General features: G+C 30.9%; 2 non-coding genes across 2 annotated transcripts; both read right to left on the bottom strand.

Annotated features, from left to right (window-relative positions):
- Nucleotides 1–5,206: 5,206 nt before the first annotated feature.
- TRNAG-UCC (transfer RNA glycine (anticodon UCC)) lies at nt 5,207–5,278 on the bottom strand. Its single transcript has one exon. It is a non-coding gene; the product is annotated as a tRNA-Gly (tRNA).
- Nucleotides 5,279–7,800: 2,522 nt separating this feature from the next.
- On the bottom strand, nt 7,801–7,872 carry TRNAG-UCC (transfer RNA glycine (anticodon UCC)). The gene has a single exon. It is a non-coding gene; the product is annotated as a tRNA-Gly (tRNA).
- Between the last annotated feature and the right edge of the window lie 5,158 nt (nt 7,873–13,030).

The following is a 13,030-nucleotide window of genomic DNA, read 5'->3' as shown; positions in this document are numbered from 1 at the left end:
AAGAAAAATTGAAAATTATGGGCTCAGCCCACGACTTTAGTAATGAAGGCGTACTTCCTGCACATAACTTTTAATTTTCTACATTCAAATTCAAAATCGTGTTTTGGGTCTAAGATGGCAGTAAAATAGAAGTTGAAGTTATGTAACTTGGGTCTAACTTATCTTAGACGATGTAATTTTTTTAAACTATCCATTATGGTAAATTGTGTACAAAAAGCACACCACTTTGGTAAAGAAAACCATGGATTTATTTCCAAATATAATTTATGATATATATATATATATATATATATATATATATATATATATATATATATTGATTTGATATTAATTAAGTTTAATTTTGAGAAAATATTTCACTAACTTTTAATTGTGTTTCATAATTTAGTTACTTAAAATTTAGTTTTCATTGTTATTCTAATTATATACAATTACTATGATTGTAATATCACATTTAATAATATAAAACTACTAAATAAAATATTATAAATTTTGATAATAAATAACCTATTGACATAAATCATATAAAATAACATACTATATGTACACAACAACTGAAAACTATGTGAGTTGTTCAAAGGAAAAAAAATTCATGTACATAACAACTAGATAAAGTTATACAACCATGTTTTCGCGTTATCATCTTTCACCATAGACATGTCAGCATCCAACTTACTATCAGCACACTGAAATATAATCATTGCAAAAACACAATAACATATAAAAGAAAATAGAAACAGAGTAAGCTAATATGCAAAAAAAACAATATCATATGCAAAAAAAACAATATCATAAGATAATTAAAGTACGTTATATATCTAATTAAACATTTATGAAATACATTAACTTAAATAAACACACAAGATAAACACACAAGACACTTAACACTATACTCAATTATCTAGATACATGCTTTTAACATAGGATTTCACTATATATGTGCACTAATAGAAGTATTTATTCTTTACAAAGCCATAAATAAAAGTACCTATGGGCTTATAGCCGACCGAACGGTAAAGGTGCAAGAGAGCCTCTAAGTTATTTTGGACTCATGGCCGACCGATGATACCTCCCAGGCAAATGAACTGAGCGGACAAACAGTTAATCGATCGGTAAAAATAACCGTTAAGGTAATCAATAGTAATAACTGTCGGAAGTTAATGAAAATAATTGTCATTTATTGACAATTAATAATATCATTTATTGGTGATTAATGAGTCAGACCTAACGGTAAGCTCATTATAATTTATAAATATTTATCTGACAAAGGGGACAGGTAACTTTGAACCCTGATAACTAATCTTGATTACAAGATTATTACGCAAAGTCACTGACTTGAGCGTCGGAGTGTCTTTTGCAGGGCACTCTCTCCCGCGGCTTAGATATGAAGAAGAAAAAAAAAGACAACGCAACTTGATGATGGAGCGGACAACTTTAAATATTTTGGATAAATCCTGCCGAAACATTTTGGAGTTATCATCTTACTACTTGCAAGGCTAGTTTCCTCCACGCCTAGGTCCAAATAGTTTAATAGTTAAGATTTTCTACAATTCTCTCTTCCCCTCCCCTACACACACACCCCTTTTCTCTCTATATAAGTTTAACTGTTGGTAGAATACAAAAATACCTACTTTCTAAACTCTCATGTGTTACAACATACACTACACATCACAACATATGGTTTTCCTTAAAATTGATGGATTGATTTTAATGAGCTCACCACCAATCTTATGGTCTCTTATCTTAAAAAATTAACTGATCATAAGATATCTTAAAAATAATTTAGAGAATAAAAAAATTCTAAACCTTTTTTAGAAAAAAAACATTTTTTTATATTAAAACTCATTTATAATAACTTTATTTAAACTTAAAATTTTTCACATTAAAATAATAAATTCTCATCCTTTTAAATATATTGATCAATTTTAAAACACGATTTTCTAAACTTTTATAGTGATATTTTAACAAATTTATACTAAAAATTATAAAATTTTGAATATTATTTGTTTTAATAAATAAACTTATAAAAATTTAATCAAATAAAAATGAAATTATTAAAATCTTACGTCATATTGTTTTCCATGTTATAATTAAAAGAAAAAAAATTATAAAACAAAATCATTCTTTTACAAACTGATCGACAAAGCGGTTAAGAAAGATGGAAAGAAAATTACTTCATATTTCTTTCTCGTGCGGGACCGACCAAAATGGAACCGTGAGTCCATGTTGTCGATCTCCGAACTTTATTTTATCTGTTAAATACTTTTTTTCCTTTGTTAATCGTTTAAATATGGCATTCTTAGAGATACACATCAGTCTCGTTCTTATTTGAGACTCAATCAAGTTAATTTATGGATAATATAAGCCACAACTATACTATTATAAAAATATAAATAATTACAAAATAAAAACTTAAAATTTATCATCATGTTTTAACAAGTTACAATTGGAATCGTAGTTTCTTTCTTAAACCAATGGCATCTTCTCTTCCTCCTTCATCAGAATGTGTTTAAAGCTTCCCAGGGGTTCAACCTTATTCCCGCGAGATACTGAGTGCAATATTGAGAAGAGTCCCCACGTGTAAAACTCAACCTGATATATACCATTATTCCATATGCTCATCATCATGAACTTCTTAGACTCCACCGACACTTTGGAGCATGTCTTCAAATACAAATACCCTAAAAACAACCCTACAGATATAACTCCCAGCACCGCATTCATCACAAATCCAATAACTTTCTTCTTTCCCTTTAATACCTCTGAAGCCTTCAATGCCTTCCATCCACTGATCTCTTCAAGAACCGATATAGCAATTGCCAAGTTCCCAAAAGTGCCCACATACGAGAACATTAAGATACCTACTGCAACCAAAATCATTGTACCAACGTTGCTGGCTAAGATTTCACTTAGTTCATGTTGCTGCTCACAACTAGAATCTATAATCAAAGCCATGCGCTGATGCAAAACTAACATTCCGAAGAATATAAAACCCAATTTAATTAGCCTTACCAAGAGCCACGTAGCAAGTAAGCTTCTCGCGGGTTTAGTGACTATTGATATCAGGCTTGTGATGCTCAACTCCGCTTCTGAATCCACTCTCTTCTTAGAGGCTAAGAGGTGTAAAATAGGCATTTGCAAGGAAAACATAGATATGCCCAGAACGGCAAAACATTCAACTTGTGCAACAAATGAAACATACTGGAAGGTTGCATCTGCAAAGCTGCTCAGGTCTTCACTATTTGTGACAAGAACATTGGATAAATACGTCGTCACAGAGAAGCAGTAGAAGAAGGAGAGAGGTGCGTCCCAGAAACATACGAAAATAGTGAATATGGCTTTATGTGCAGCATAAAAATCTTGAAGTTTTCTTAAAAATCCTGCCAAACCCATTTAGATCGAGAAAGGATTCTGAATATTTTTTGGAGTGGAATGGTCGATTACTAGGTTCCGGCTGTTGCGTATATTTATAGGAAAAGGAATTATTGAAGGCGAAGATGATTGGCTTGTTTAGAAGGCTAAATTCAACTGTTATAACATGAAAAGTATAAAAGTAGAATAGTAAATGGGAGAAGGTTCCTTGTTATTGCGGAATGCTGCCATTAAACAATGACTGTAAGTTTCTTGAGATAACTCTGAAGACTTTTGATGAAGGAGTGCGTGGGTGGTTGGAAATTGAAAGTGTCTTAATTATTTTATTAAATCCCTGCTCCTTTGTCAGAGCCATACGTAGGCTTAGACAGTGACAACTGATAAATAAAAGAAAAGATATTAACACCATTCATTTATTGGTTCAGTAGTACGATAAGATAACTTGCCAAACCATTTCTGAACTGGAAAATATATATTAACATCATTTTTCTTTTATAAATGATACATATACTTTTCACATAATTTGTAATATGACTTTTTTTTTTCCTTTCCTTTGTTCTCAAACCAATTTTAGCGCAATTCCGTTATTATCTTGATATCTTCGCTTCCACATTTTTTTTTCTATATTTTTTCTTTAAATCTCTTTATTTCTCATCAAACAAGCATCCATGTACACTGTTCAATTTTCATCCATTCTTCTCTTTCATTGTCACTCACTCACGTTCATAGCCTCCTTCATTACACATACCATCTTCTCTACCTCTTTAATTTTTCTTTTTCTCTCCATCTTCTTCTGACTCCATACACCAAGAAACGTAGAGACTGAGTAAGGAATACTGAGAAGTGTGATAAATATTTATTATTTATGTTTATTTTTAATCTCTTTTATATTTGTTCATGTATTACGTGTTTTTTTAGATGATGTAATTTTTTCTGTTCCTTTTTATATTGTGATTTTTTTTATATTATTGTGTAAAAAAAAATAACATTTAAAGAAGATTTAAGGACTGTCTCTTAGAACCTTTTCGTTCGGCCACAGTTCACTCGCTCAGCACCCAAGCATGCAACTATGTTCCCTCGCTCAATGAAAGAGTTGAAAACAAAACAAAAATTTGCTTCTCATCCTAGAGGTTAATTTCTCAGAGAGATTATTATATTGTGAATGAACGAAAAAAGAGAGTTCGAGTACGTAGAAACACAGAAAAACTCAAATTTTCAGTTAGAGATAAATAACAATTTAGTGTCAATTATCTTATAAATAACAATTCACAAATAATATTTTAATGGTTTTCTTTCTGAACTTAAAATTTGCAGTATGTTTTCTATCTATTTTAATATTTAAAAGATAATTTCTTGTGAAATTTTTAAATTAAGAAATTTGGGATATAGTTTTCCTGTAAATTTAAAATTGACATGAACATTTAAAATTTTTGTTGCTTTTATATAATTTTTATTTTTATGCGAATTTAAACTTAACCATAAAATTTGGGGAAACATTTTTTTAATTTAGAAATCATTGTTGCTTTGCGCAAAATTCGTAATATGTAGAAATTGTGTAAGTAAAACTTTTTGTCAAGTTTAACTTTCAACAAGTTATGACGTGTCTACGCTATCAACTTAGGAATTTATACTATAAATACTTACGGTAAATATTATATTTAGGTCTAAAATATTCACAAGAAATTTTATTTTCAAATTTTTAAAATAAGTAGAAAATATGAAGAAAAAAATATCTATTAATGTGACATTTGATAGATTTTTTACTTACAAGCATATAAAAAAAACAGATGAAACTATTTGTATCCTGAAAACCGAAAGTAATTAAAAATAAAAATGCGTTTGCCGGGAGTCGAACCCGGGTCTATTGCTTGGAAGGCAATTATCCTAACCGTTGGACTACAAACGCTTGTTGCATTCTTAAGGCATGTTATAATGAAATTAATGATCTTTTAATATACTTGATTATCTAAATTAGAATATGATGAGTGGTTCTTCCTGTACCTCATCCATTTCGTCATGTATCTCCCATTAGACTTATTTATCCTTCATTTATTTTCATTTTTGTCGGTTGTTATTATAAACCTTGTATATGTACCACTGCGCTGATTATTTCACTGTTGAGTTGTTGTTTGTAAGATTTTTTTTTCATGAGAGCTTGTCTTCTGAAGTATCGTGATGATACATCGATGATCATTGTGATCTGGATATTAGTGGTAGTCGTATGTGTAGTGTGGTTCGTGGAAGAAAAAGATGAAGAAAGAGAGTAAAAAAATACATTCGAAAAGCATTCGAGATTATTTGTTACAATAGTAAACACCTTTAACCAATGTTGAAACTGCGGTTAAGGAAACACCGACGTCCGAACACCGGTTAGGTCTTGTTGCACTTTGAAGTTCGATAGACCTCAACCGAACTTCAAAGTTCGATTAATATTTGACGCACTTCAAACTTCTGCCATTATTTTTAGCCCACTTCCAATTGTGCATGTTATATGTTTTTGAGTTATTATATTTTTTTAATACGATTTAGTTTTAGTTAACTTATTTTTGATATATATTATGATGTTTTATTTATTTGTTTAATACTTTTATGTTTCTTTATTTGTTTATTTAAATTGTGATATTTATTTGTTAATAAATATGTTTTTATTTTTTTATTATTTTGTTTGTAATATTTTTGTTATTTATGATTTATTAGTTAATTTTGTAAACGTAATTTTTTTAGTAGTTGATTTTTTGTATTAAAAATATAATAACAAACAAAAATAACAATAAATAATTACGTAATAAAAAATATTGAAATAATTAATAAATAATTCAAACAATTACAAATTAATAATAAATTAACAAAAAATTAGAAAAAAATTGCAACAAAAGTAGATAAAAAATTTGAAGCAGTGAAGTGCTCCAGCCATAAGAGAAGCAAAGAGTGATGCAGTAAAGTGCAGCGAGAAATAAAGTGAAGTGCTGTGAGAAATAAAATGAAGTGTTGTGAGAAAGAAAATGAAGTGCATTGAGAAAGGAAATTGAAATGCGTAGGAGGTGTAGGAATTTTGTATGTGTTGATTAAAGATTCTTCTGAGAAAGACTGACAAGGACAAAGATGAAAATTAAACAAAGGTTGGAGGTGCAGGACGAAATAGATGAGGTGTAAGGAGAATCACTCATAAAATATACGGAACTCCACTTCAGTCAGAACCCAAATTAAAGAAATAGCAATGATAATATCCATCTTAGATTTGAAATGCTCACTTAGGCCACTTTGTTTCTTATATTTTAAGTCTTGACACTTTTTCTTAAATTTTAAAAATAAAAATAGCAATTAAGAAATATATGCTTTAAAAAAACTAATATAATGTGTTAAAAAAATATTTGTTAGAATTTTTTTTTACATCTATATGTATACATTGTTACCAATTCTTCTAATTTTCCTTTAGTAAAATGAGTGTTTCATATTTTAAGTTTAAAAAAAACAAGTCTTTTAAAAAGTTTAAATTATCTAAAAAAAAATACGTGTACTTTATAATTAAAAATTTAAAATAAATTAAAAAACAAAACTTTAAATCTAACACTGTACTTTTCTTATGAGCAATAAAGAATATATTAATTATAAAACATTTGGAGTGCTTCAAACCTTTCACACATAAAAAAAGTACAAAATAAAAGTATGTAAGAGATATACACACATCTAAAACCATTAAGAAAAGAACATGGTGCGTATGTTCTTCAAACACTTCATGTTTTCGAAACAACTTTTGTTCAAAGTGTTAATTGATGTAGTAGTTTAAAAGTTTTACTAGTGAATATGATAATTAGTTAATTAATATGAGATTCTTTATGGCAGCATTCACAAATGCCTTTGCATTTCACAAGAATGTTCTCTTGTTACGATTGTAAGAAAAGTAGCTTCTACAATATGACAAAGCAAATCTAGACTATGCATCCAAGAATGGTCAGTGCACAGATAAAAATATTTTGAACTCACTGAAATAGTGAAAATATTGCAAATTGCTTAACTTTTCCCCATACCCTACTCTTCATCCAAGTTTTATACATGTGGACTCAATTAAACACTAACCTAACAATACACAAATATAAATCACACCTACCTATTATGACAATGGGATATTACAATTTTTAACAACCTTCTTACAACTAAAATCTTGATAAAGAAAAATTATTGTCATATAAGTATACACATATAATTTGACCTTTAGAATTTAAACTTGTGCTAAATAAAATTAAAATATTTTATTTATTTGTAAAACCAAAGTTTTTGTTAGTAATTATCAAATGAGGTAAAATAAGATAGAAAATTATAGTTATGTAATTTTTATTATATAAATAAAATTTAAGCAGATTTTTTTCTGAAAAAATAAATGGTAGATATTTCTCATAACACGACCGTTAAAACCAAAAGAAGATGACATGCGTTTGCCGGGAGTCGAACCCGGGTCTATTGCTTGGAAGGCAATTATCCTAACCGTTGGACTACAAACGCTTGACGAGTTCTTGTAATTTTAAGAATTTATATATAATATGTTAAAGTTTACCACGTAAAAATGTAATAGTGTCACATGCTTGGTCTTCTAAATATGATTATTTTATAGGGCATTCCATTTGAGTCAGTACCCAACTTAAGTAAATAAGAATGAAGAGCAATGATAATATACATAATATATTTAAATAACTTTTTTCTTAGATTTTAAGTGTTGGCACTTTTTAATAACTTTTTTAAGTAAAAATAATAGCTTGGAAAATAATTCTTTAATGGTTCTTTATATTTAGGAAAAGTCACATGATCTACAAATTATACACAAAGTTTGGTCACACAAAAAAAAAAAAAAACTCTTAACACTTAGTAAACTACACAAAAACACCTTTATCAATACATATATTTCTATATAGAAAGTCAAAATTCGTACACACAAAATAACTTTAAATCTAACACTCTAGTGTAATATGCATGTTATTTTGGACCATCGAAAAAAAAAGCAAAAAAAATCGTAACCTTTTAGCTTCTTTACATTCACTCCAATACATTTGTCCTCATTTCTAGTCAATCTAAATTGTAATTCAAAAAGGTTGAATTAAATCAATTAAAAATATTTATGAAAAGTCACCCTAGTTAAACCCTAATTACTTGCGAGTTATTGTCACCACCAGCAATAATGAGTCCAGTGGTTTTCTTTAGTTTCAATTTTTTCTTAATATTTTATTTTCATTTGTAATTGTTTTGTTAAATTATATTAAATTTTATTCTATTTTTTATTATTTTGCATTAGTATTTTAATTTTTACACACAGCTTGTTGAAAGCGAGGAAAATAAAAATAGAAAGGTCTAATTGGTTAATATGGTATAATGTTGAATCTAATATTTGTGTGATTTATGAGAGTTGTTAAAAGTGAAGAGTAAGAAGAAGGCGTGCAGAAGACACCGACTATTTTGAATCGTCTCGAAATGTAAAAGCAAGCTGCCCAAGACGCATTGACTTCAATACTAACATCGTCATCTCATACTCATACACTACAAATCAAACACAGAAACTTATGGGAAGTTACCAAAAACAGGAAGACCAACTCTACCAACCTAACTTCCACACCCACGCGCCAACTGCTTCCTAATTTCCAAATCTCATTTTAAACCACACACATTTTCTCTTCAGTTCACACCATTAACATAAAAAACATCAAAATCTTGATATTAAACTACAATGCTAACTTAAATGTTATCAGCCAAATACCTAAATCCTGTCGGTTGTTTTTTTTTTGGAATAATATTTTTGCCAATTTAATTCAACTTGCTTTTGTACTGCCGTCTTTCTCTTGACTTGGCAAGGGACCATGCTTCAACAAAACTTGAAGTCCAAGTTTGTCTTTCCTTCTATCTAGTTATGCTATAAATAAAAACACGCGAACAACCTCATTTCATCTATGAAACAATCACCATAGCCTCAATTTTCGCTCTCATTCTCGCTTTTTCTCCTCTCTCTCAGTTTCCACTTTCTATGGCACACCTTCGTTTCCATCTGCTTCTCTTCTTCATTCTCTTCGCTTCCCTATGTTCCTGTCTAGAAAGCAGAAAGCTTCATCTCGGACCTCACAAACCCAGCAGCACGGTTGACCCATCTCTGTTTTTCGCTTCTCTTCCCAAAGGCACCGTCCCATCTTCCACACCCAGCAGAAAAGGTCACTCCACCGTCGTCGATGAGAAACTCATTGCGCGTCAACTAATAACCACTGATCGACTTCTTCTGCAATCTATTCCTAGCCCCGGTGCTGGCCATTGATCACCTTCACAACCGCTATTTGTTCCTTCATCAAGTGTCAACATTTTTTTATTTCTTCAGTTTTCCGATATTCTTTGCGCGGAAGAACATACCATAATATAGGATTAGGGATATGCAGTCGAATGTATAAAGGTGGTGGTAGTTTTTGTATGTATACACGATTCTGTTTTTCTCTCTTGTGGGTTATCCGCAATATTTTTTTCATTCGTCATTGCTCAGGGAAAATATGTATACTCATACTCACATATTTGTCTTCTCCGTCTGCTACTTAGTTTGGTCTGTACAAGCAAGTTTTAAATAATTATCACGCTAGTTATGCCAAGAGAAAATTACATTTCAATCCAATTTACTTTTTCTATTGTGATTAATTAATGGATTTTGATTTATACCATGCATAGTCCTAGTCAGTCTGATATTATGGGATGCGAAATTGGGAGGAATTCGGATCTGTTACCTATCTCTCACCCTTTCACTCTTACCCGTCATATTTTAATAAAAAGTAATTCGCTTTAATGCATAATAATATCTCATTACCCAGTTGCTTTGAACCTGTAGGAAGAAAAGAAAAGGAAGAATGGGCTTTGGATTTGGTTCTACTATTATAGTTTACACAGTATTCTTCCACTTCGGCATGTCAAAACTAAAAAATGCCAGAGAAAAACGCGTCAAAGATGGGTTGTATTTGTTGCATTTCGTCAAGTTAGATGGGGATCACCGTCTTGTAGTGTCATTGGCTATTGCAGTTTGTGATGTTACAAGTTTCTTTTCATATTGGCAATATTGCTTTAGTATAAAGCATGAATAAAAAATGGGTTTTGATTGGTGAGCTTCACGTTTCAATGGTAAACGTGAGCTACAGTTATTCATTGACTTATGCTAAGCAGTTTTGTACTATTCATATTTTTTCTTATCTACAGAGAAAATGTCTTTTTCGAACTAAGGTGACCAGCTTGAATAAAATATTTAACCCCAGTACAAAATCGTCAATCAAGTTTATTTCCACAGCAAACAATGTGCATTCTTTTTGGAATCAAGAAGGTTCGTGCTTGATTTCCATTTTTCGGTCCCTTTCAATGCATTTTTCAAAGTCTTAAATAAACTATATCCATGTTTTGAACGAGTCGGACACAGAAAATTGGATTCCTTTTGGTTTCTTCTATCATTTCGTATTTTCTTCTCTTCCTCACTAACAACCATGCGCTTCCTACAACATAAGACTCCCATTAGAAAGTGTTTCGATATAGTTGTGGGGACCGAGATGCTAACCTGATCAACGACGTCTTCACCTTTTTACAGTGTAGTTATTCTTATATCTTCTAACTGCATAGAGTTCTTTAGAGAGAATGGAGTGGGTACCTGCAAAGGCACTCCGACGCTCAAGTCAGAAAAAGGGGATCCCGAACCTTTTAGTTCAATAATTAAAATTAATCTTTTCTCTCCTTAATCAAAACGTACCTGTTTTCTTTAGGTTTTTCGTATTTAACTTAGAAGTAAGATGAACCGTTTACCTAAAAATCCGGTTAGTTGGATAATCCAGTCACCTGATCGTGATCCTTGTCTTTCATATTTGGTTGGTTAGTTCCGTATCTTGCGCTTTCATGGTTATACATTTGTAACCGCTTCTTCCTTAGTTTATCCGGGTTAATTGACCCGGTCTGAATAAAGCTGACCGAGCGTCTGTTGACTCTTAGCTTAACTGGGTTAATTTGGCCCATGCTGGTTGCTTGATTTAAGTAAAGGTCGATCGCTATTAAAACGATCGCTAGTAAGACGATCGATACTAAGGGCGGTATTGACGAGCGTATGGCATGACGATTTTTCTCGCTGACATTATCTTTTACGATATAGCGATCGTTTCGTCTAGGGAGTTGACGATCGTTCGGAAGCGATCGTTTCGTCTAGGGAGTTGACGATCGTTCGGAAGCCATCGTTTGACTACTCGTTAATACCTGACCTGTTTATTATTGCTAACTGTCGAGATAAAGGTGATCGTTTAGTCAATCATTTGATTTATTGTTGACAATCGCTCGACTTCAGATATTTTACCATATAGGAAGTAATTTTCAATTCAACCTGATCCACCTTCGTTGTTTCAAGAGACTAAGCACAATCAATTGAGAGAGAGAACGAAACAGAGGCCAAGAACAGAGAGCAAGTACCTATTGTGCACGTCATTCTTTTGGCTATGAAAATGAATTATAGTAGAGAAAAAAGCATTAGGATGCTGTGTTGAACTTATATAAATCGATGAAACCGTCACCATTAATGCAGTTACATTCATTTTTAAAAGTGTTTTTAGTGATAATGAAATTGAAAAATTAGATCACTAGTATTTTAAAGTTTTCAAAGTTTGGGACATGGACCTTGGAAACTTAGTCTCGTCCACGTTTGTCTATACATTTGAAATAATGATATCAACGTAACCAGCCACGAATTGCTACTGTAATTTTGCCCCTACAGAACCAACACAAGGGCTCCACAAACCACCGATCATTTGAAAACCATCAACACAAAAATCAATTTGTCTCCCTACTGTCTGTCAATGTTTTCATCCAAAACACACCATACAGTTTTCATCATAATTTTCTTATAAAATCATAATAAATCTTACGAAGTATAGGCTATAAATAAGTCTTCTTTTACACTAATACTCGGTATCCAATAATCTCATATTATTCAGAAAAAGTGAAGATCAATTTAAATTTTTTTTTTCATTTCTCCAAACCATCTTTAAAGAAAAAAAATTCCAAACTTTAAAATAGATAACACATCGAATATGGTAATTAAAATTAACAATAAAATGTTGATATTGTCTATGAAAATGAATATTCCCTTAACTCTGAATAAAAAAATTTTGTTCCACTAAAAGACTTGATGTGGGAACAATATTTGTTGTAGCTAATTATAATCTAGAACATTATTCTCACATATTTAAAGCATTAACGAGATTCATTACCACTTTCATATTATAAAAAAACACTTTTGATTTTTAGCTGCAATGTGATTTATTGAAAAATAAAAATAAAAGAAATGAAATGTAGGGAAATATCAAGTTACTCTAAATTAACCATACAAAATAAAATAGACATTACACTCCGTCTAAAACATTGTAGTTGTGGATTTAGTTTAGTATAGTGACACTAAATCTAATTTATATTTAGATATCCACTCCAATTTCATTCAACATTATTTATTTCTGCAAACTGATGATTCTACCACGTGTCCATGCAACACGCACGCAACTTGTTCTTGCAAATATCTTGAGAACGGAGAACACTGTAGTTCGCTTGCACAACAAGCATGTGAAAATTCTTCGTCAAACTATAAAAGGTGGGCGTGGGCAAGAGTCATGTTTCACATGCATGGGTG

Source organism: Vigna angularis, chromosome 6 (genome assembly GCF_016808095.1).
Source record: "Vigna angularis cultivar LongXiaoDou No.4 chromosome 6, ASM1680809v1, whole genome shotgun sequence".
NCBI classification, from domain to species: domain Eukaryota; kingdom Viridiplantae; phylum Streptophyta; class Magnoliopsida; order Fabales; family Fabaceae; genus Vigna; species Vigna angularis.
The sequence above is the reverse complement of the archived record's forward strand: the minus strand, read 5'-3'. Positions and strand labels throughout refer to the sequence as shown.